Source organism: Balearica regulorum, chromosome 11, assembly GCF_011004875.1.
Source record: "Balearica regulorum gibbericeps isolate bBalReg1 chromosome 11, bBalReg1.pri, whole genome shotgun sequence".
Taxonomy (NCBI): Eukaryota; Metazoa; Chordata; class Aves; order Gruiformes; family Gruidae; genus Balearica; species Balearica regulorum.
In genome coordinates, this window is record NC_046194.1 from 2,121,471 (window position 1) to 2,144,373 (window position 22,903).

General features: G+C 43.7%; 1 protein-coding gene and 1 long non-coding RNA gene across 5 annotated transcripts in view; one reads left to right on the forward strand and one right to left on the reverse strand.

The window, feature by feature from the left end:
• LOC142603316 (uncharacterized) lies at nt 1-14,014 on the reverse strand. Its single transcript, XR_012837212.1, has 3 exons — nt 13,981-14,014; nt 12,296-12,430; nt 1-877 (listed from the first exon to the last, which is right to left on the reverse strand). It is a non-coding gene; the product is annotated as an uncharacterized LOC142603316 (long non-coding RNA).
• The window catches only part of TENT5D (terminal nucleotidyltransferase 5D), a 20,412-nt gene continuing 10,721 nt past the window's right edge, over nt 13,213-22,903 (forward strand). Inside the window, exons 1-2 of one of the 4 annotated variants that reach the window (XM_075763029.1) lie at nt 13,213-13,292; nt 21,225-21,347. The gene's annotated coding sequence lies outside the window, so the exon portion shown is untranslated. Of the gene's footprint in view, nt 13,293-14,221; nt 14,349-14,506; nt 21,348-22,903 lie in introns of those variants that run through there. The other 3 variants (XM_075763031.1, XM_075763030.1, XM_075763032.1) reach the window with 3 other exon arrangements.

The following is a 22,903-nucleotide window of genomic DNA, read 5'->3' on the forward strand; positions in this document are numbered from 1 at the left end:
TTTCATGACTAGAAAACCGTAAAGAAATTTTGAAGAGACACATTACCCAGCACTTATCTTCAGCAACCTGAGTTAAATATCTTGTCTGCTGTGGGTGCAGATGTAGAGACATACCGAGATGTTAGTAAAGATTGCAGTGAAACTTATGTATTTTCTGTATTTGTAAACGTTTTCATTACAATAACATACTGGAAGTACATTAAAATATATAAATTGCATATTGTCTGCATGCTTTCATTTGAAATGTAAAAAAAAAAAAGAAAAAAAAACCCCCAGGGCAACTTCTCCTTGCACTGCTGTCAGCCCAAGGTAATTCCATCGCTGCCATTGTAACTGGAGTGTTCGCACAAGAACTACAGGGTTGAGAATTTGCTTCTGAATTTCATGACCATTTAAGGTTTTATTTTTCTTTTTTTAATTAATCGGAGATCTAAGTCTCTCTTAGATCCAAGATCTAAGCCCATTGCTTAGAAGACAGTAAGAACTCTTTGTCTCAGGAGAGCAGCGTGGTGCTGCTTTTCCAGATCAAAAGGTTGGAAGGGGACTAGAAAAAGCAAGTATGCCTTAAATGTCCGGTCTTCCTTGAAAAATCCAGTGAATGCAAACTCCTTTAGTTGTCTTACCACTTTGACTCAATTTACTCCCTTGGCACGGCCAGCTTGCACTGCAGACTGCTGCAAGAAGACTCACAGCTTCTCTTCCACCCTCTCAGCAGCATCCCTGATGCCAGGAGTACCTGTGCTCCGCAGCTGTGTTGCCTTTGGGCTCTTCCAGTTCAGTTCCATTTTAGTAACTCCTTGGCGGGCCCCAGCCATAGTTTGGGGGCAGAGTGAGACATCGCTTATGGTAACTCAGTGCTGAGACCCTCCAGCCTCACCTAGGAAAAAGGAATAGTGAGAATTTGGACATATGAGTCACTTATTTGGCAGCTGAATGAGCTCCTCTTTGAAATGAATAAAGCTGTTGACTAATCTCTGAACTATCGGTACAGACCTTCTGCCTGTGTAAAATGAGGAGGAGTTTGCTGCATCCTGTGTTTTTGAAAGATGAAGATGCAGTTGTTGTCTTTTTCCAGCCAATAAAATTTTAAACAATTGGTGTACCTTACTTCAAACGAATCATAGATTTCTAGTACTGACTGCTTACTTCTCATCTGGCTGAAATCACCTGCACAGCCATTATTTCTGGATGCTTTCCTCCTGCTTTTTCATTTGAATTCCTGAGATGTCCATTTTAGAGCCTCAGCCATTTTGTACTCTGAGTTACCAGCTCTCAATTCTCAAACCTCTTCCAACAAAGCAATTTGAAGTCTACCTCCTGCTTCCTCCCCTCACCTTCCCTCCTACACAATCTCCATCTCATCTTTGATGTAGCAAACATTTATTTTTCCTTAAATTTTACTGAGTTGTAAATTATATGATGCTCCCGCCATAGCACTTTGGAGAAATAAAACTGACAAACTAAGCTGCACAGAAGGATGAGCTAGAAGAGAAGTGAACTGAAAATCTGAAAAAAAAAAAAAAAAAAAAATCAGAGTTATTATATAAGAGTGCTGAAGAGCTACAACAGAATTCAACTTCCAGCCATGATTTATATGGATTTACCATTTTACTGCCTGCGCTGACAGGTGGTGATGGCTTTTGAGACAGGAATGAGGCAGTGAGGTTTAAAACATTCATTCCGTAAACAAAATTCTCCCTCTCTGTCCGTGGTGTTTTAGCTCAGTCTTTCTCTTGCTCTTCTTCCTTCATCATCCCCCTTTTCTATTTTTTTCCCTTTCCTAAAGCACTTTAACACACAGGTATAGACCAATATAGTAGTTGTCCCAGGTTAGGTGTTTATAATGAGCTCATCAATGCAAAGTTTTATAAATAGTTAGCATTTGTTTGATGCCTTTCAGCTAAGCCTACAGAAATGGGTGTTACTCTTCATGTTCTGTAGGAGGAAACAGGTACATTTTATTTTCATGATACTTGAGGTCTCATATTGCATAAAACCCCTAAACATTGGCTCTTGCTATAAAATGGCTCATTTCTAAAATGCTTTCAAAACCAAATACAACTTTACCACTAGGTGTAAAGTACATAAACACAGCTTGCTTTTTATTCTCCTGATGATCAAATACTGTAATTTCAACATAGCAATAAATCTACTCAATGGAATTCTCACCCTGTGTAATAATTTCAAGACCAAGCCAAATGAGCTCATGTGCGTCGGTTTGTCAACTGTGACGCCAGGAGTGCGTTGCAGTGAGGATCAATTTTAATCACAATAATTGATCCGTACCCTTAGTCCTTCCTAATGTCAGTCACACATGATGCGCAGAAGAAAGTAAACGTTAAAAAGAAATTCAGAGGATAGCACATTAGAAGAAGTAAATCTAGGTATGATACAAATGGTACTGAGAACTTTAATGCTGTGGAGAACACTGTTGTAATTAAAATGCAATTTTCTTACCAGATGCCAAGGAAAAACAATACCAGGATTTGACTCACATTGCATTTAAAGTCTCCATGTAGCAGAAAGAAATTAAAGTGATAGAGACATGAAAGAAGGAGGGATATTTGCTAACCAATGCATTTATACATCTCTGAAGTAAAAGCAGTTGTCTAGAGAAGGCTGAATGATGTTAGCCATTGGGGTTTTTTATTTATTATCTTTAATAAAGATAATCTCCCCCATCTTTTCTGATGGAGGAACACTGGCACAGGAAGGTGCACACGTTGCCCGCTGTCTACTCTGCTCTTCTTGTTGCAGCACTACTGGTTACAGCAGACAGATCTCTGAAACAGTGGGATTTACCAGATTTCCACTGCAAATGGTTGGCAACTGCAGTGAGTCAAGTTCAAAGAGTTAATGACAAAGTGCAACTAGTCCTGGTTCAGTGTGGAGAGATGATGGCAAAATACACATCTGCCCACTTTCTATACTTGGGTGAACACGGATGTTCTGACTACAGGGAGCCGTGTACCTATGGATGCAAAAAGGCTTGGTAATTTAGGCGATTTTTTGATGGTGACTCAATGCGAGTGTTGCTTCGTTCAGAACAGAAAGCAAGGGGGTCCTTTCTGAACCTCATGACTCAACGGGAGGGCCTCCCTCAGCCATGTGTCACTCCTACCCTTTCACAACAGTGACAACAAATAGCTTTTCTTTTACATGACATGCTGTAAATACCTTCACGTTTTGATCCTTAATTCACATGCAACCAAACTGTATTTTTGTGGCTGGAGAACAAATTACAAAATTACAATCAGATATTGAAATTTTGTGCAAATAAGAATTTAGTCCTTCAAACCTGCAAAAATCGCTGGTAATAGGCCCAGGCTGACCATTGCTGGGGCACTTTTCCCTTGGCATATGCCCAGCTGCCCTTGTGGGAGCCTGTGTGGGCTCTGCAATCTCCGGCTTTTCCTGAGAAATCCACCCCTTCCCTTGGGGCACCGTTCGTTGGCATGAAGTCAATGTATAGCCAAGGATCAACACTGAGAAACAGAATTTATCTACTTACATTGCCCAGCTTGTACTTTTATGGATAGGTTTATATATGTTATCTTTAACGCTGGGCTAGAGGAGGCAGAAAATGAGTGCTTGGACTATTAATGTCCAGTGATTTCCTATCACTTCAATAATTCATACAGGTGACAGTTCAAGGATGGGCAATAACACAGTATAGGGAATGTGCTTACGGTAGATGCTTCTCCCTCTCTTTTCTCCTGGATGTCCTTTGAAATGTCACCCTCCTGCAGAGTTTCGTGGAAAGAAAATTTCTTCCAGTATGGGCATTATTTAGATGAAGTAGCAGAGGGATTTCTCCTGTCTATTCAGAGAACAATGAAGGAAAACAGGAATGTAGAACCTCTGTAACTGGATGTACTATTTAGTTATGCAGACCTAACCCACTGGATCTGAAAAGCAAGCAGCCAGAGGGCATAAAAGAATCAGTTCAATAAAACCATTTAACTCTCCAATACTGGCATTAATTACCTGATTCTGTACCTCTGAGGTCCATCAGAGCAATGCACTTGATTTTAAAATGAAAACAGGTCACTCTTTTTTTAAGTATAAATAAGGTAAAATCTAATGGGAAATGGATTTATTGGGGAACCATCCACCTGCTAACATCTGAGAAGGCTGCTCAGGCCCTCAAGAGCCGCTCAGTGTTCCCCAGAGCTCGTTCCACAGCTCATTCCAGCTATAGGAGCTTGTTCATGGGTTGCATCGGTGGTATAACAAAACGTGCCGTGTTTACGTGCAGCATGTGCGATATGTGTTCTTGCCATGATAATTGCCGTCAAGATTTTTCATGCTCCCAGATCGTGTAGTTTTCAGAAGAATTGGTGTAAACCTAAGCTAGATCTTTTTGAAAGTCAACGATACAGTGAAAACCTACATCATGGGGGTGATTTTAAATACATTTTGCCTCTGCTCTTTTACCAAGAATTTACTGAATAAGCTTCATTTCCAGCTTATCTCTGCAAGACTGACACAACCATCTACTGAGCTATAACGGTTGTGTTCTGTAATGGGATGTTGATAGTCAATTTAAAATAAGGACATGGGGTTTCACTCAAATCAAAAACAGATTGAAGAAAATAGGCTGCTAGTTCTGAAAAAGAATTGAAAGTTTATTTTTTTCTCCCAAATGGTTCAGTTCTTTTCTTAAATAGATGAATATTTAGACTTTGAAAATACTCTGTCAACCACTAAACACATGAGAAGCCTGTGAAAGATTTAAGGAGAAAATTAAACTCAGTTAATGTGCAGGGAAGTGATTTTTCTTCTGGAGAAGGGCTAGAGGAGATAGGCAGTTAAAAGAACCTGTATAGAAATAAAAAAATACAAAATTATTTATTTAAAAAAATGAACGCTCCTTTCAAGAGTAAATTAATACAATACCCAGGAATGGCCCTACCACCTTGACAGGTTGGGTAGCTGTGGTTAAATTCAACCATTGCCTTGGAGGAAGACAAGGATCTCTAAAGGCTCATAGAGACTGCAGGACACAAAAGCTTTTATCTGGAACAGCGTATTTTTTGAAATGAAAAAGATATTTTTCTCTCCTTGCTTTAGATTTTTGCCTTTTATTTTGGGTGACTTTTGAGAAATAATCACAATTGATACTTTTAGGTTTTTTCCTCTTTTTTCACAGCTGAAATTTTGTTTTCCCAACTAGCTGTCTCCTCTGTAAGGTGAATGACACTGTAAAGCTAGGCTGACTAAATTAGCCCAAGTTTTTTGAAGCTTCAGTAATTTTTAATCTGTAATTATTTGGTCAGAGAAAAAAAAATGTTATCTATTTCTAAAATCAAGTTTAAACCAGCTAAATTTGGTTGCCTTATAAAAAAAGCCATTGTTTTTGCAGCAGAAGTATGATTGACAGAGCAGAGGGTAGACTGGGAGAAGACCTAAAAACCCTTCGGACTGGCCGTTCAGGCATCATGATTTCCTCAGCTCCTTGTGACTGTGAAACCTCAGAAATCCCCATCGGTGCTATCTTCCTTATGGAAGAAAATACCTGTATGAAAAAACCGAAGCGGTTCCTTCCTGCATGATCAAATGCTGAGCAGTTTCAAACAACGCCAGAGATTTCTAACCATACACAAGCCAGAAATCCCAAGCCTTCATTTTGTAGATTTACGATAAACATAGCACCAGCAATTTAGTTGGACTCTTGGATTCTTTTAAGCATTTTCTTTGGATTCTCTCTTATGTTTGCTTGCTCTACAGGTGAAAAACAATACCTAGTGGTAATAAAAAAAATCATTTTTATATATAAAGTTATGCACCAGATGGTGTTTACTACTGGTTTTTGAAGAACAGCTTTTAAAACCTTAATTTCATGTGATTCCTAAACAATATTCCAAGGGCTCCAGCTTTCCATGGAGCATTTCCTGGTGGTCATCTGGTTTCTAGCTGGAAGGCTGTACCAAGAGGTAAAAAAATGCATTCAACAGATGATGACTTTCCCTCCTCCAGGGAATTGCACAGAGACGTTACGTGGCTGTGGCTGGTGAGGCAGATACAAGAACAGGATTTAGCAAGGGAGGTGCCCTCCAGCACAAGCTCTCGACAAGCCAGTGTAACTAAGAAAACACTGTCACACCATTTCTCAGTGGCCCGAGGATTATGTTGTTGTATTATTAGAAAGCTTGTGTTACAATTGTGCCTCTTGAGCTTTTGGGAGGTTGTTTGGACTCTCTGAGCTACTAAAACTGCTATTTTGAGAAGTCAAACAGGTATTTCACACGATGCAGCTCACATCATCTACCTTCAGCTCCTTTGCTGAAAGTAATTTTCTTCCAAAGGAGTTCATTTTTTCTCAAGGGTTTCTGAAAACACAGAGGTGAAAGCAATATAAGAACAAATGAACAAATACACCCGTCACATCCACCAGAACACAATATATTGCTCAGGAACTGCTCGGGGCACATGGTGGTATCGTGGTTCTGACCGGTCAGCGATGATTCACACAACCTCTGCTTAACGAAACAGCCCAGGTCAACCCGGCTTGTTCCAGCACTTCCTAAAATTCCTCACAGATGACATGATAGCTTCATCATTACCATCAGCCTTTTCCATTAGAAATAAGTGTTACTGCTTAACAGTCAGTTAAGCATTCTTCTACTGATCCCAACGTTCTGTCGTAGCCTCTTTGTAGGATCTTTCTGCTTATTAAAGGAAGCTGCAGATTTCTGGTAATGTGCAGACAGCCATGGGTGGGGATTGATGAAAAGCATGAATCTTTACAGATAAATCAAACAAGAGCATCCCAAACCAACTTGCCAGCTCCCCATAAAGCAATTGCTGTGTGATCAGTCTCAGAAATCATACAGGAATTCTTACGGTGAAAGGATAGAGCATCTGGACTTTTTTGCCCCCTCTCTAACTCCTTAAATTTTGATAGTTCAGTTCTTTCTTGCTGGGTGAAGCAATAAACCGATTTACAGTTCTGTCAGCTTCACTGCAACAGGTTGCAGCCTGTAAGAAAAGAAAGTTGCCTGCAAACATAACAGATCTCTTGTTTCTGTACAGCGCAATATATTAGTTTCAAATTTGGAGGCCTTGGTGAGCAGGAAGCCCTGCTTAGACATCTCATGGTTTGGGAAAAGACCAGAGAGGGCGAGGGAAGAAAAAGGCACAGCCTGACTTGTGCCACAGCTGCCCCATCCCGCAGCTCAAAGTGCCCCATTGAGCTGATCTGTCTCCACCTATCTCCATCCACTTTGGCGCGTGAGTTAATGCCTGCTGCCCTTCTAGCCTAGTGCCAATTTTACAAGATCCAAACTGTCCAGGAAATAACTCTCCCACGAGTTACGTAGGGGCTGGTCCCAGTGCAAGAGGTCTTCTGAGTTTCCTGGTCTTCTCATGTTCAAGGAGGAGATAGGTATGTAGCTCAGAAAGAGAAGGTGTGTTGTATCCCTGCAGGGCCAGCACATCCTTTGTGCAGGGCAGAGGAGGAGAAGACCCCTTTTTTCATTTCCTGATCATCTACAGCAGGGAAAAGCCAGTGGAACCTAGGACAGCCTCACCTTCTCCTCTTCCAGCTTCCCCAGCAGAGCAGTAGACAGGGCAGATGTGATCCTTACTGCTTGATGCCGTATATTTTAGATCTCAGCAGAAACTACCAAACTTCTCCCAGATTCAGGGCTGAGCTGGCAGTTTCCCTATCCCGCAAGGAGTCCTGCTGCAGCTGGCACAGGCAGCTCCAACACCGAGGAGAGCTGACAGCTCACAAGGTAGGAGGCTGTGACCACCAAGCAGCCCACGTGACAGCTCTCTTGCTCCAGGGATTAAGAGAGTTTTGCTCCTAGGCCTGCCTGTACTTTCGTGAGTATTTAAAAGATGTTTTCCCAATGAGGATCAAAACAAATCTGTACTCTCTGTACAGTATTTGTCAGAATGGTTTATTCTCTAAAGGAATCACTTTTGCTCTGTAGTTGTCATTCTTTTTGATTGCTACAATATTGCACAACATAGTAAACAACAATACTATCAAGCTCCAATGTAGCTCTTTTCATACAAAGGCCATGAAACAACTCTTTATAGCACATGAATACTACTAAGGAGCCTTGCTGCTTTGCTAAGCCATTTCTCCGTTAAAAATACCATGAAATCTGATCTAAGCTTTTTCCACTTTGTAAATGTGGAAACTACTAACGTCGTTCCTGTCTACCCCGGGTGACTCATGCACTGCTGGCGTCACGCAGCGAAGCGGCAGCCGAGCTCTGAAGTCAGTGCGTGCAGCCCAGCTGCATACCTGTCACCTCCGATTGAGCGCCTGCTCCGTCACGGTGCAGGCACTCGGGCACGAGTGCCATCGTCACCCACGGCCCCTGCTGCGGGGCTGGGGCCAGGGCACAGGCTAGCCCCGAGCCTCTGCCTGCTGTCTGCGGGGGAAATGTGGGGAGGGCCGGCTTGGCTTTTCTTCCCTTTCCATCCAAAGCAGCAGCTGGAATGTGCGTTACTTAGATGGGAGCAGATCTTGCTCCAAGTCATCTTCTAACTCAGCAAATGCTTCCTTCCTTACCATTCACTCCCCCAAATTTCTTTGTATGCCTTCCTATGCTCCATGCCTGCTTTTACTGCTGTGTCTTTGTACAGGTACCTTTTGGGGCCGTATCCTGTTCTCCTCCTCTGCCCCTCTTGTAGAAAGAAAAGTTTAAAAGGCTGCTTGACTCTGCCCTGTGCAGTCACCATCAGTGCTTCAGAAGGCATGGTCCTTGAAGCATTTTTACGGGATCTTTAGTTTTGCTCCTAATCTTTGTGCCAGAGGACAGACAAAGGCCGAGATGGTATGACATCCTGTGATGCTGAAGTGCATGGTCCAGGTTGCAGAATGGTCCCCAGCACAGGAGCAGCTGGATGTCGTGCTGCCCTCTCAGGGGCTCCGGGATGGCTGGAAAAGCCCTACTGCAGGAGATCACCCGGGTTTGAGGGCGAGCAGCAGCAATTTCATGATGTAGTTAGAGTACTGATGCAGGAAGGCATTTCAGTAGCTTCTTTGCTCTTCTGCAGTATTTAGGCAGGATTTCATTCTCATCCCTCAGGTGCTTCAGAATGCCCTACACACACAATCAAATTATTTGAGCTTTACTAGGAGAGAAGATTGGATTAGTGGCTAAACAAGCCAGATCAGGTTACACATTTCTGTGCAGTTTGATTTTCTTCCTACCACCACAGGGACGTGAATAAACGGGCATCTGTATAAAACCACCAGCATTTCCCGTACAGGGAGATCTTGTTATAACGGCCACACATTTCTGAAGTGTAAACATTTTTATTTGGGCTCTGATAAAGGAGCATAGGTGAAAGGCACACGCACAGCTTGTCTTTCCTTCTGACAGGACAGTCAGGAAATAGCATTTTTCTGAGCTTCCCAGCTGTCCGTCGATGACGAGTTACTGCTTGTTTCCATTAGCCTGGCTTCAGCTGGTCTGAATACGTTCTATTTACAAGTGCCCTAAGATTAGTTCAAGTTGCTCCAGACTTCAGTGTGCTGACGTTGGAAGAGATAAACAGGAGTAATTTGCTGATTCACCATAACAATTTTCATAGAATATGAGTCAGGATTTTCTTCTTTCATGTAATGATGAAATTAGGTTAGCATGCTTTGCTGAGCACTTAGCTCTACTATGTGTGTTCCCAGTAGCATTGAATGTTCCTACGGTATATTTTTGGAAATATAACCAGATTTATGAGGCCACATCTTCTCCTGTTTCCCTTGGCTTCCCAATAAACTGACATTCACCACTCTGTCTTGAATTAGAAGTCTCTTCATCCCTCCATTACATAGTCATGATACCAAGTGGATTTTCTGGAGGCTTTCACCTGTTAGACCATTAAATCTCCATTTAAATTCTGTGCTTATGTGTGCTTCCTCAAAACCGGGCAGTTGGAGCACAGTTTGCTGAATGTCCAAGGATCCGCATTCAAATTCCGGAGCAGGGAGACACCTCCCTCCTTGGATTGCTCATTCATCTTGGAGCAGGGTCTTCCTCACACCCCTCTCCCATGGGACCTTGCACATACATTACCCCTTCCACATGTCTCACAGTGTGTCTGCCGTCGCATCGGCAATCCTTCATCTCCTTAGGTTTCTGACGGTGCCTTCCTAGTTTCCCACAGTTAAAGAGGCTATGACAAATTGGAGTAGTTACTGTAGAGAATGACATCAGCTTTTAAATAGATTTCCTGAGGAAATGTTTTAATGGTCATTTTTATAGTTTATTTTGCACTTTTTAACTTTTTCCTCTCTGGCCAAAGGTCAAGAAATTATTTCATACAGATGAGAGCTTGAGCATCAGTACAGGAGAAGAGCTAATTCTGACTAATCTCATGGTTTTGCTTGTTTTGATTCATTTTCATTCTGAGCACCAATGGCAGAAGAAAAAGTGAATTGCACTCCGTCTTCAGAGACACCTTTTTGGATGAATGAAAGCATTCTCCACTTCTAGGTTCAGGCAATAAATAAACTTAACAAGTCTCTTCACATTTAAGAGTAAAACTCCATAAAAGGTAGTCAGAGCTATAAAAACTCTGACCTCAGTGGGCTTCTCTCCTTCCACTTCCTTTAAGAGAAATTTGCACATCAAGTAGTTCTCGGGACTTTTATTCAGTAAGATCCTATTATCCCGCTATGGCTGCTAAAGTGAAAAAACAGGCAGCGACAGTATAAATTCCTTCTGAAATCCGGCCGAGCACTTGATGCAAAGCATCCGGTGATGAGAGGAAGAGCTTACAGCGCTCTGACAGGTGTGCGTGCAATCTGCTGGCTTCACCTTGGCAGGTTGTATTTCTCTTTTCGTGTGCGCACATGCCAAAGTGAATGCCTAGTTAACCTGGAAAGTGCACTTTTCCCCCTCATGTTGTCTCAGAAGCATGCGCTTAAAATTAAGGCGATGGGGATTTTTTTTTTTTTCCTCAGCTGATTTCCTTTGAGACAGAAGATGTATCATTCATGACATGAAATTCTGGAGTTTTGGAAGGAAAATGTAGTCCTGCGATGGAATTTTCCAAAGGTAAAGACGATTTTCTTCCACCTTGCTGAACTGCAGAGCGGAGAGCTAAATGCTCAGGATATCTCAGATCTAAATACACGTGAGAATTGGGGAAGTGTAGATCAGGATCTGACCTTTACAGTTTCAAGCTTGGTAATCTTCAGCATTTTGCAACTGCCTTTATTGGTATCACAGTTTGAACTTGTTCTGCACATCAAAATCCCTGTGAAATTTGATAAAATCTGAAAGTAGGTCTGGACCCTGTCATCACAGTTGAGGATTTAGGTGCTGTTATTCTAGCAAAACGTGACCTTGCGTTAGGTTATCCACTGCATGCTATGGACCTTGAGCTTTGCATTCATAAAACCCAATAAAGGGCACAGTTCCAAGCCTCTGTGAAAAATTGGCCGTGCTTCTAAAATTTTATTCAGCAAGAAATCAGTGCTGTGCGTCACTGGTCAAAAGATGACTAAGCTCTGGTTATAAATGATATAAATGATAAGGATTTACAGCTAGATTATCTCACTTTTTACTCCTATTGAGTAATACCTTACTTCTTAACCAATGAATTAGAGATAAGCAAAGCTTTAAACTAGGTGTTTGCTCAAAAGCTTTGCTGACGAGAAATGTATTTATGTATACATTAAGTGCTTTCTTGAATTAGGGCCAAAGTAAGAGGAGGCAGCAAGAGTCCAGGCTTTAGAGAGCGTTTCTTGTACCTCGCATCAGCAGAGGAGACCTGGCCTCAGAGGTTACCGTTAAAATCCTCATTTCCAAAACAAACAAAGTGCTCTGGGTGAAATCCCAGCTTTACTGAACTCAGCAGCAAAAGTCCCAGTGTTCCCAGGGTGTCATCACACAGACGTCCTTCCCCTTCATTCAGCCTCCTGCCACTTTCCGACTCCTTGAAAAATATATTGCTGCCAGCGCTGTGATCATGTCCCTGGCCTGCCTGCCTGCGGCCGTTCACAGCAGCCCAGTGACATCACGATGGCACAGATTTACATCCGCCTCCCTGAAAATGCGCAAAGAGGTAAAGGCACAATTCCAAGAAAATCCAGCTCTCCCTGCCTGACGCTGAAATGGGTTTATCAGCCATCAAACATAAGCCTTTCTCTGTATATTAAGCACTATTCCCTTACCCAGCCGTGCCATGGTGCTGGCAACTACCACATGATGTAGAGTGAGAAAAAAAGAAAGATACATAGCTTTGACTTAGTAATTCACTGTTTCCAAAGTGCGGTAGGACCATTAACTAATTAATTTGCCCAATTAATCACTCCATACCTACATACCATGGTTGGGCAGAGCTGTGGGCTTCATCCTGGCAGAGGCTGAGTGTGCACACTCCTGTTCATCCCTCCGGCAGCGTGCTGCTTGTTCAGAGCCACTGGCCTCTGCCCCGGCTGCGGTGGCCCAGATCCAGGCAACTGGAAAATACAGTTGTTGTAGGTGAGAATTGGTTCGTGTTTGGAGTTTATCAGGGTTTTGGAAGTTACAGAAGTCTCATCGCCTTTTTAAAATTTATTTTGACAGCTAGGAATATAAACCAATATAATAATAAATGATAAATAGTAAATAAAATAAATGAATATAGTAACACCAACTCATTTAAATATAAATATTTTGGACAATTAGGAATATAAACTAATATAAACTAACTTGGTGTCTATGATATAAAATGAAATCGGCTCATGAGCAGGATTCTTTAATTACGAAGTGCTTTGTAATTGCTGCAATTGCTTTATCACCAGAGTCATAAAACTGTTCTCAGGAGAAGAGAGACATTGAGGAGGTTTTTAAGGGCCCTAGAGAATAACAGCTGGTTTGAGGATTTTTATGTTTAACACAGGTCTTATTTCATTGCTGCGGATTCTTTTGAGATAAAAGGTTAAAATCTTGCTTTGGTGTCATATCCAAGAGCCAGCCTAGAAATATCTGGGTGCTGTAAGTTAAAGTGCAAACACGGCTATTTAGGGTTATTATATATATTTGCCTATGATAAAATGCAGCTTAAAATACTTTCATAACCACCTTTTTTTTGCCAAGGTATGCTCACTGTTATGAGCCAGGTAAGTGAGCAATCAAAGGTAATAAATGTTAGAAGCCCACAGTTGGAAAGTCTGGTTTTCTAAATCTGTCATTTAAAACTAGAACCCAGTCAGTGACATCACATATTACCCATAAAGGAGCGTACGGAATGTGTATAGAGGGACCGTGTCCTAGCAAAGCCGTGGTGGAGGGAGATCCGGGCCCGGCAGCCGAAGGCGCTGCAGCAGGACTGTGCTGCAGGTAAGGCAGAATTTGGGGGTTCGAGTGACCGAACTGCAGGCGCTCATGTCACTGATTTCTTGCATGAGTTTAGCTAAATCACTTTAATCCTAATATTTCCATGCCTGAAACTTCAGATTTCCTTGCTGAGCTTCCTTTGGCAACTTTATATCCTCATGCTATGCATATATATGTATGCACAGCGTGTGTATATATATATATATATGTGTGTGTATCTCTCCAGTGTATAACCAGGTGAGGGTCTGACCTCGGCGGAGCCTTCCTAGCGCTCCTGTAATACAAATAACGAGGCCAAACCCACCGGCTTTTCATGCAGGAAGGATCTCGAAACGAAACAAGTTTTGTTCTGACATTTCTCGGGGTTAATGAGCTGAGAAATGGGTCACCGGCGGATGGGAGTGACTGGGACCTTCCCTCCCCGGGACCTGCGAGGCCCAGCCGGGACAGCCCGGCGTGCTCGTCCCGTCGCTGTTGGGAAGGGGGATGGACGGGGGGGGGGGATGGACGGGGGGGTTGCAGGCGGTGAAGGGCGGTCACGTCCCTGCCTCAGGGTACGGAGAACCGGTGGTAAAGTCGATGCGACCCCACAGGCGCAGAGACGCCCACGGGAATCCGTGAAACACAACCGTCCCGCTTCTCCGGCCCGACGTTTCCGTCTCGGGCCTTCCCCGCCCGCGCTGAGCCTCACCGTCCGGGGGTGGGCCGGGGCAGGCCTCGCAGCACCCCGCGGGGCCCGGGGGTCTCCCCGAGGAGAGGCGGCCTGAGGCGGCGGCTCGCGGCCTCCCCCGTGAGGCGGCGGGCGGGAGCGCGGGCGGGCGGTTGGCGGGAGCCCCGGCGGCGGCGGCGGCCCCACCTCGGCCTGCGTGACGCGCGTTGCCATGGCCACCCGGTTTACGCTACAAGGGCCGGCGGGGGCGGGCGGGAGGGGCGGGGCCGCTTCAGCACCAGGGCGGCCGCGGACAGCAGCGGCGGCGGCGGCCCCGGCTCGGCGGCGCCTCCTCTCCCGTGCCGGAGCGGCGCCGGGGCCTGCGGTGGAGGAGAGGAGTCCCCCGCACGGTGAGTCCTCCCCGCCGGCGCCCCGGGGACACGACGGGTCCCCAAGCCGGCCCGGGGGGTGGGGGTGCCCTGCGTGCCGCGGCTGGCGAACCCCGCCGTGGTTGCCGGGGCCAGCGGGGGGGGGGAAGCGGGGCGGCGGGAGAAGGGCCGGTGCTCGGGCGGCGCTGCCGGAGCTCGGCGGGGATGTGAGCCTGCCCGCTCCGCCGGAGCAGCCCGTGTCCCGGTGCCTCTGGGTTTGAAGGGTAAGGTGGGCTGGAGTGGGCGCTCCGCACATCGGTGCCTTCCGCATCCCTTGGAAGCCGTCGGTCCCAGTTACAAAACTTTGTAAAGCCTGGAACGATTGCCTCCGGTTTGGCCTTTTGCGGCTCTTGGCGAGGTGTTTTCCGTAAAAACTTTATCAACTTACAGAAAGAGCAGTTTGGCAGATTGGCAGTGCTTGGGGGGGGGTGGGCTCTCGGTGCACGCGAGCTCTTACTACGGGCGGTCGTTTGCATGAATCCTGAAAACTTCTTGAATTTTGAGCAAAACCTTCCTCACGGAATTAATAGTAGAAGCGGTAGAAGCGTAGTATTCGCTGCTGGCTGCACGATTAGATGCTGGAAGCTGTATCATCTCATCTGGGTGGCATGAAGTAGCCCCAGCATCTTAGGCCTTTGCTGGGCATTCAGAAAGGGCCATCCGTGCTCACCGGGGGGGTCCGAGCCCCGAGGTGACAGTCAGCGAGCTGGGATCCGCTGCCCTAAACTGTTTGGAAGTGCTTTGCAAATAAGCGTGCCTGCGTGCAAAGCAAAACCGGTTTCCAGCAACTCAGGGCCGGTATTCTGTGTCTTCCCAGCCGGGAAATCACGCTGCTGTGCTCACTGCCTTCTCCCATCCACCAGCGTGTCTCTTTGGTACATCTGTTAAGCCCCTGCAAATCTTTAACCGTATTTATTACTCCATCACAAAGAGCATGGTTGACTACACAGGCGTACACATTGTCTTCCGCGTGCTGCATTAACAATAATAGTTTGTTCATGGTTCCCATAAAAAGCAACAAGGTAGGTATGAATAATGATGTGGATTGCTGTTAAAGGCCAAGAAATGAATAATAAATGAAAGTGAATTGAGAGCAGGGACTCTCCCACACTTTATGCTCTTGTATTCTCCTTAAACTATAGAGTCAGTCGTGCCTTGTGTGTGTTCCATTCACAAATGTTTAAATGATTCCCTTGTCCTTTCGTCCTCCTGCGTGCTGTGGCTGCAGCATCCAGGAGTAAGGAATACGTGCGTGATGTGCGGAGGGAAGAATAGCAGAGTCTGGATTACACCTTCTACTCCTTTCCAGCTTAGCCCTCTTGCATCCCCACAGCTTCGTTTAAAGAGAACAGTAATAATTCCTTTAATTTGCAGTTGCTGCTGACCTTTGACCTCATGGCAGTGTTGCTTGCACACCGTCCCTGCTCAGCTATGCATTAGGGACATAACTTTACAGTAAATTTAGTTTTGTTGCCTCATTAGGCATCAGACGTACAGCACTGTAGCAAGGACTATGTGCTCTGTAATGATTCAGCTGCCCGAGAGAGAGACGTCTAACGTCGACCCTTGTGAGCAAAGGCCTGAACTTAAATTCCTGCCCCGGAGAGCGTATCAACAGCTCCTGCTCAAGTTCAGAAGTAACTGCTGACGCAGTAGAGTCCAGTAATTTATGAATCCACTATAAATCAGGGAGAGATAAGTGGACCAAGTTCCTTGAAAGATCACATTGAAATCACATTGAGATTGAGTAATTTTGGAGAGTAAATTAAGCAGCATTTAGGCTGGCAGTTGAAATTCATTCATTAATAAACACTGCTTGAAGGAATGAAAATCCACCCGTATTTTCAAAATGCTCCTAATCCAGATTGGTTTCATGGCCATCCTACTTTGGGGCTCTGATGATCAGACTCCATCCTCAGCTGTAGCTCTGGGACTCGTGGGTGTGAATCGGGGCTCCTCGCCTCCAGGACGGGTTCGGTCTGTGCCATCAGCGCTTGGCCATGGCAAGGGGTGAAAATGTTGGTAGCTTGTGCTCTGCTTTGCCTCCTTCATTGATGTTGAGCAGCCCTTGGTGGGTCACCCTGAGGGTATTGGCAGTGTTTGTTGAGTTCCCAGTAGCTTGACAGTCATCTGCATATGGGGATAGAGTTTGTCTTGTGGATTTAAGACATATGTATGTCTTATATGTCATATATACGTCTTAACATGTCTATGTTTAACTCCCACTGGTTTTAATGGAGGAAGTTCGAGGAACAGTTACAAGATTTGTAGGCAAACTCCAAGTCAAATTTCACCATCAGCCTATAGGTAACATGGAGTGATGGATGGTTCAGCAGGACTGTGCAGAGTGGAAGTGAGCTCAGAATTTATCTTACTGAAGTCACATGCCCAGCCATGCACATACCGGGCCAGTTCTGCTCTCATTTACACCAGAGCAATTTCTGGTGTGAGAACTGGATTGATGCCATTAGGATTCTAATATTAAAAAAAAAAAGAAATCTTTTGAAAGTTATGGTCTGGCTTTTCCCCTTTGCCACCACGATCTTCATGCAAAAGTAATTATTCAAAGCATCAGTACAGAATCTAAGATAACCACAGGGAATCAGCAACGTACCTAGTGTCTACTGCCATGCAGAATTAGAGTGCAGTGCATAAAAGGAGAACATAGGTAGCTGTAAGATTTGAGCATAATGTTGAACATGGCTTCTTCATGTTGCAGAATTGTTCATGGATAAAACAGCATTTTCTTTTTTTTTTTTTCTAGCCAAGATATTTTTGTTTCCCTAAAAAGTGTTTCTTTCAGTACATATTAACAAAAGAATGGTTTTCCTCCACAGAACACTACAAACTGGTACAGCAGATGTCAATTTATGTCAACATCAGCTGATTTTCTTCTCCATTACCTTTTCTACTGGATCTTTGCTTATCTAGCAGGTCCTGTCTTCTTGACATCCAATGTCACGTTGAATGTTTTTTCACAGTAGGTGATAGAAAGCTTGACTCAGTCTTTCTCAAAAATTGGTGTCGTCATCCCCATGATGGTCGTTATGCATTATTGATAGTGATGGAAAAGTCACGAATACACACGTCTTTGCTGCAGGGCCTTAGCCTTTTTCTTTGGTTTATCATTGCTTTATCTTCTCTCTGCATTTTAGTAATAATGTCAACAGAGACATTTCACGCTGCCTTCACCACGAAAGAGTAGCAGTACCCTGGTCCTGGTGCTGGAGCCATAATCCTTTTTCCTGACGTAGGTTGAGTGGAGTTACGCAGTTTTTTACTTTATCACAGAACTCTGGAAAAGACTTCAATTATCAAAAGGCTATTTTCTAGGGGAATCCTAACTCCTACTGCCGCAGAATTACGAATAAACTCTTGAGCAGCAAGTGCTTTGAAGTTTGTAAGTAATTCATGTATCTTCCCCACTTTTACAATGTAACTCATAAACAGCACTGAAAAGAAATGCCACTGCTGTATTGTGTAGTCAGAGAGTAACTTTAAAATATAAGTATGGAAATTAATTCATAAAAATATGAATTATATGTTAACATTATAAACACCAATAAACAAGCAGTGGAAGACATAGTAATCATTGACGAGGACCCCAGCTTGCCCTTTTATCAGTTCTGGGAGACATATTTCTGTGGAGGGTGCCCGCCAAGCCTGGGCCAGGGTACGGAAGTTTTTTCTGACTCAATTTAAACTGGCCATTTGCTGTGGCAGTCACGAAGAGCCTTATTTGGAGGGATCCTAGACTGCTTAACAAATCAACCTGGAGCCTGTGCCCGGAGTTCATGTCTTCTGCCATAAAATGAAAATACTTCTGGAGTGAAACAGGATAATTGCTTAATAGCAAATACTTTTATAAAATATGCAGAGCAGAGCAGGAGTGGTGCAGAGAGGGCTTTATTGAACATGAGTGCCTTTGTCTTCAGCTTTCTGTCTCACCCCAAGCAAAACCTCTCCAAATCCATTGTACTACGGTATGTACTATCAAAATCCACCCTCAATGCTTCAATGGCTCATTACTGATTCAGAAGAAAAAAACCCCCAAACATTGCATTGATTGAATGAGCTAAATGCAGCTTCCAGCAAGGCACAGCATTTTTTGGTATGATCGGTAAAAAAAATAAGAGATCCATTCAATTTACGGTGTGCGTTGTGTCGGAACCCTCTCAAAACAGACATGACTGCAAACCTGGTGGTATGCTCTAATGCTTTCATGACCAAGGTCGTCCCACAAGACACGTTCTTGGGGATATTCTGCCACTTCTGTAACTCACCGGGTCTCCCTTGGTGTAGATGAGGGGATGAAGCCTCTGGAGAGTTTCTGAGGAGATCCTTGACTTTGTAATGCCCTCTATCCCCTGAAAACAGCCCAGAATTAGGACTGTAATGGCACGCTGCATAGTTCATCCCTCTTCCTCTGGCATTTGAAGAGAAGAGATAATTATGAAGATGGTTAATAGATGGAAAAGGAGGATTGTTTCATTCTTTACCTTGCCTGCTTTTGCTGCAGTTTAGTCATAATAATGAGAGGTTTTGATAAGTGAGCTTCGGATTGAGTCACTGGTATCTTGAGTGAGTAAATAGATTTTGGTATTAGTCTGAGGAGCTAAGCAGAGCAATCATGCGCTGTTCTTGGAAGCTGGCAGGCAGAAAGGGGGAGGCAAGCATTTCTGGAGAGGGGAGAGGATCCTTGGCTCTCGTTCTTGCCAACTTGGGGGAATCACCTTGAAATGCCCTGGGTCAGTGGGTGAGGTGTCCGAGCAACCTCCATGCTCACTGAAACCTGTGGGAGATGCAGGCAGCCAACAGGTTTGAGGGTCAGTGTGCCTCATGGAGGGACCTGGGAGTGGGAGCACCCAAAAGCAGCGACCGACTGGGAACGTGCTGTCCACCGGTATTTGTGACGCAGCGTGTCGGAGGGGGAAACCCAAGGTGCAGCGCCATGTGTTATCTCCTAGACCCTGCTGGTTCTCATTATATTCTGTTGCTCGTTTTGCACAGAGACTCAAGAAATGAGTTGGTTGGTGCATATCATCACAATTCACATTTTGAACTCAGGAATAGGAAAATATTCTCTTTGAGACACAAGGCAATTGTTGACGTAGTCATTTTTATTTTTGTTTTTACTTCAGTTAGAAAAATCCTGGAAACCACGAGTACAGAACAATGAAATGATGCGCTTTTTCCTGTAATAACGGAGCCGATAAAAGGCAGCCATTGAGAATAATGTCCCAACAGCCAAAGCACTTCATCAATCTCTGCTGCTGCTTCTGTGAACATATTATATAATAATGGGTGTTCTTCCACAAAAAAAAAATATAAAGGTCTCTCTCTCCTTCCCCTAAATATCACCAGGGGAAGCCATTAATTCTACTCTAGTGTTAATCTATTCTATCATGATGATATATCCATTAATGGATATCATATATCCATTAAACCTTCCACTCTCACACAGAAAGAAATAACAATAGTTCATTGTTAAAAAGACTAAACGATGGGGATTTTTTTTGAGTAACTGATTACATACTTGTCTGACTTTTCCTCCAGGAGACCAGACTCCACATGCTGAGACTCTTTTTATCTAAGCAGTCCAGAACCTCTTTTCCTTGCCATTGAAGACATAACTGGCTTCTCACTTGCAGGCTAAGCAGAGCTGAGCCCTTGCCAGGCTAAACCCTGTATTCCCAGCTGCAACCATGAGCCGTCACTGCACGGATTTGGGGAGCAGGTCAGGGAACATGCATTCATTCAATTAGTAGCCCATCATGAGTTGGAAAGCAAATGAAAGCTGCAGACAGGTCCTGGCACAGCAGGGCAGAGAGCGAGGAAACCAAGTACTGGGCTTCTGGCAGCAGTAAAAACAGCATACTCACTGATAAAAATCTGGCTGCTGTAGCATGGGGGAAAAGTCCGTAATATTCTTAATAAAAGGAATAATACGTTCCATACCTCCTTGGGCTATTATTTCAGCTTTTCCTGCAGATTATGCATATATTTACACTCAAGTCATACTTGCAAAGCTGTCTTTACGCAGAAGCATATATACCTTCAGCATAAAAGTTGAGATTGTGGAACAGCACAGCAACAAGGAGTAAATTCACATGTATATCAAATGGTACAGCGGACAGGGCCCTATTCAGAATAGTTAAGGAACCTTGTGTAAGTGTTGTGAACTTTGTAGGACGGTGCTGGAATGGAGGTCTTTGAAGGAAAGCCTTAAAAAAAAGGCTACCTAGCTGTCAGCACATCTTTGCAATGAGAAACAAGTATAAAAAAGTGCCTTTATGGCAGCATACAAATATTTACGAAAATGGTTATAATTCCTGCAGAGCCAGTCACCGGGCCATTCACTGCGTGGAAATTCCAGCAACAGGCTGAATCCTGGGCTTACTGTAAATGAACCAACAACCCAGTCTGCCAGGAAACAAGACCTTCCTGTCATCTGCACGCCTTTTTAGAAAGAATATGAACCCACTACACAATTCACAATATTTAATTTTGCTGAGTTGTTAGTAGTTCTATTTTTTAATATGATTCCTCTCTGTCCCTGCTAATTTGCATGTCTATTAATAATACTACATTCTTCTTCAAAATCCCATAGAGAAAATAGCAAGTTTGTTTACATCCTTGCAGAAGATTAAGTATGACCTGAAACCCAGAGCACTTCTATGCCTTTCCACTGCTTTTACCTTATCATTTCCGGCTTAAAAGGCTATTGTTATGACTGCAGGACTGCCAAGTTGTAATGCATGATTTATTATGTACAGCAGGTGACTGGTAGTTAACATTTATCTCAAAATGAATGTTATTGTTTGGTGGTTTGTTTTGTTGTTTTTTTTTCCCCTGCAGCTTTCCTTGGGAGGTTCGTGTTTTTGTCAGTGACAAGATGACAATTCATATTTTTACCAAAGGATCCAGTGAGTCATCCTATTAACTCCGCTGAAATACATGCTTGCCAATCGTCCTGCCACGGTAAGTCTGTGGGATTTTGCATTCTCTTTGGAAATGTTATTCAGGAGTTAGTCCATAGTATGCATTTGGTAGTACAAATAATCTTTACCTAAAGCAGTAACTTCTCAGTGATAACCACAGCCCCAAATAGACCAAATAATGCATATCACACCGATTTTTTTTTAAAGTTATTAAAGTATTTTAGAGCAAATGAGAAGATTGACTGTGCCTTGCACCGTGCTATTTACAAGGGCTTGGTTTGTTTGAACCTGGAGGCCAGGTAAGAAGGAACCTCATGTGTTGTGGGAACCGATAAAAAGGCACAATATATCTGGCCTTGAAAATGTTGCCCTGTGAGGGAATCCACGTGCAGCTGAGAAGGAGTGTACCATGAGTCATGATGGAAAAATTCGACATCCAAAAATACCCAAATCTCCAGGATGACATAACATGGATTATGTATTCGTACTGGTTGCCCAAATTAAACTCCTTAGTTACTTTGTCCCTCCTGAGAACTCCCCGTTCATCCAGCCAATTTCCTGTAACGTGTCAGCAGAGGTGGAGGCTACTCGGTTCCTTTTCCCAGGTTTGTGCTATAGGAGAGCACGGCTGCCCTTGGCTCCTACTGCTCTGCAAACCATTTTCGTTTGGATGGTGCAGGCTGGAACATGACTCTGGTGCTTTTCCCTGTTCCTTGGGTTGGGTTGGAGAAAAGGTAGGACATATTTTTGTCGACAAAGTTTTTCCTTCTTTTCTGCTTACTTGTTCTGCCCTTGAAGGTGATCTTCTGTGGCATAGTCCAAGCAAACTGCTTTCTGCTTAAGTGTATTTTGCACGCCGTGCAACCTTATCTCACAGGAGAAGAGCATATGGCCTTGAGTTATTGTTATTTCAGGGTAACTAGATGGTAACTGTACTGAAAACTTATGGCAACTCATGCGTTATCTCATGATAACAGGATAAATAAACAGTATCTTCACTGCATGCATTAACATTAATGGAAGGAAAAACTCATGAAAAACACTGTCAAACTGGTTTAAATATGTCCCCATTTAGGATGCCCCAGATGCTTTACAGCTTCTACTTGTCTCATACGCGTTTAAATTATAACTGGGACTCCTTCCATATTTGACATTCTTGCCCTCAGAGCTAATGCCAGCTGCAGTCCTTAAGTCAGTGAGCATGCAAAATACTTTAAAATGTCTAGCTTAATAGAGAAACATATCTTTGAATTAAAATAAAGCTTTACCAAGATATCACGGAAACCATTAGTGATGCATATAATGTGTATGCAGCAAAACCAATACAGAGATCTAAGGGGAGAATTGCAGTAGTTACTGTGAGCATCTCTGGGGTAACCCCCAAAATCAAGGCTGTTACAGCAGCTGACAAGATGTTTTGCTTGGTCTGTAAAAGGTCCCTTCGCAAGCGGTTTCAAGTGCAAGCAAAGTGAAGACAATTGGAGCATTAAAGCAGTCCATGTGATATTGTTGTAAAACAGACAAATAGGGGAGCAGATAAAAGCAACGGGAAGAGAATGGAGCTAACACAGCTGCACAGAAACTATTTCAGATGTA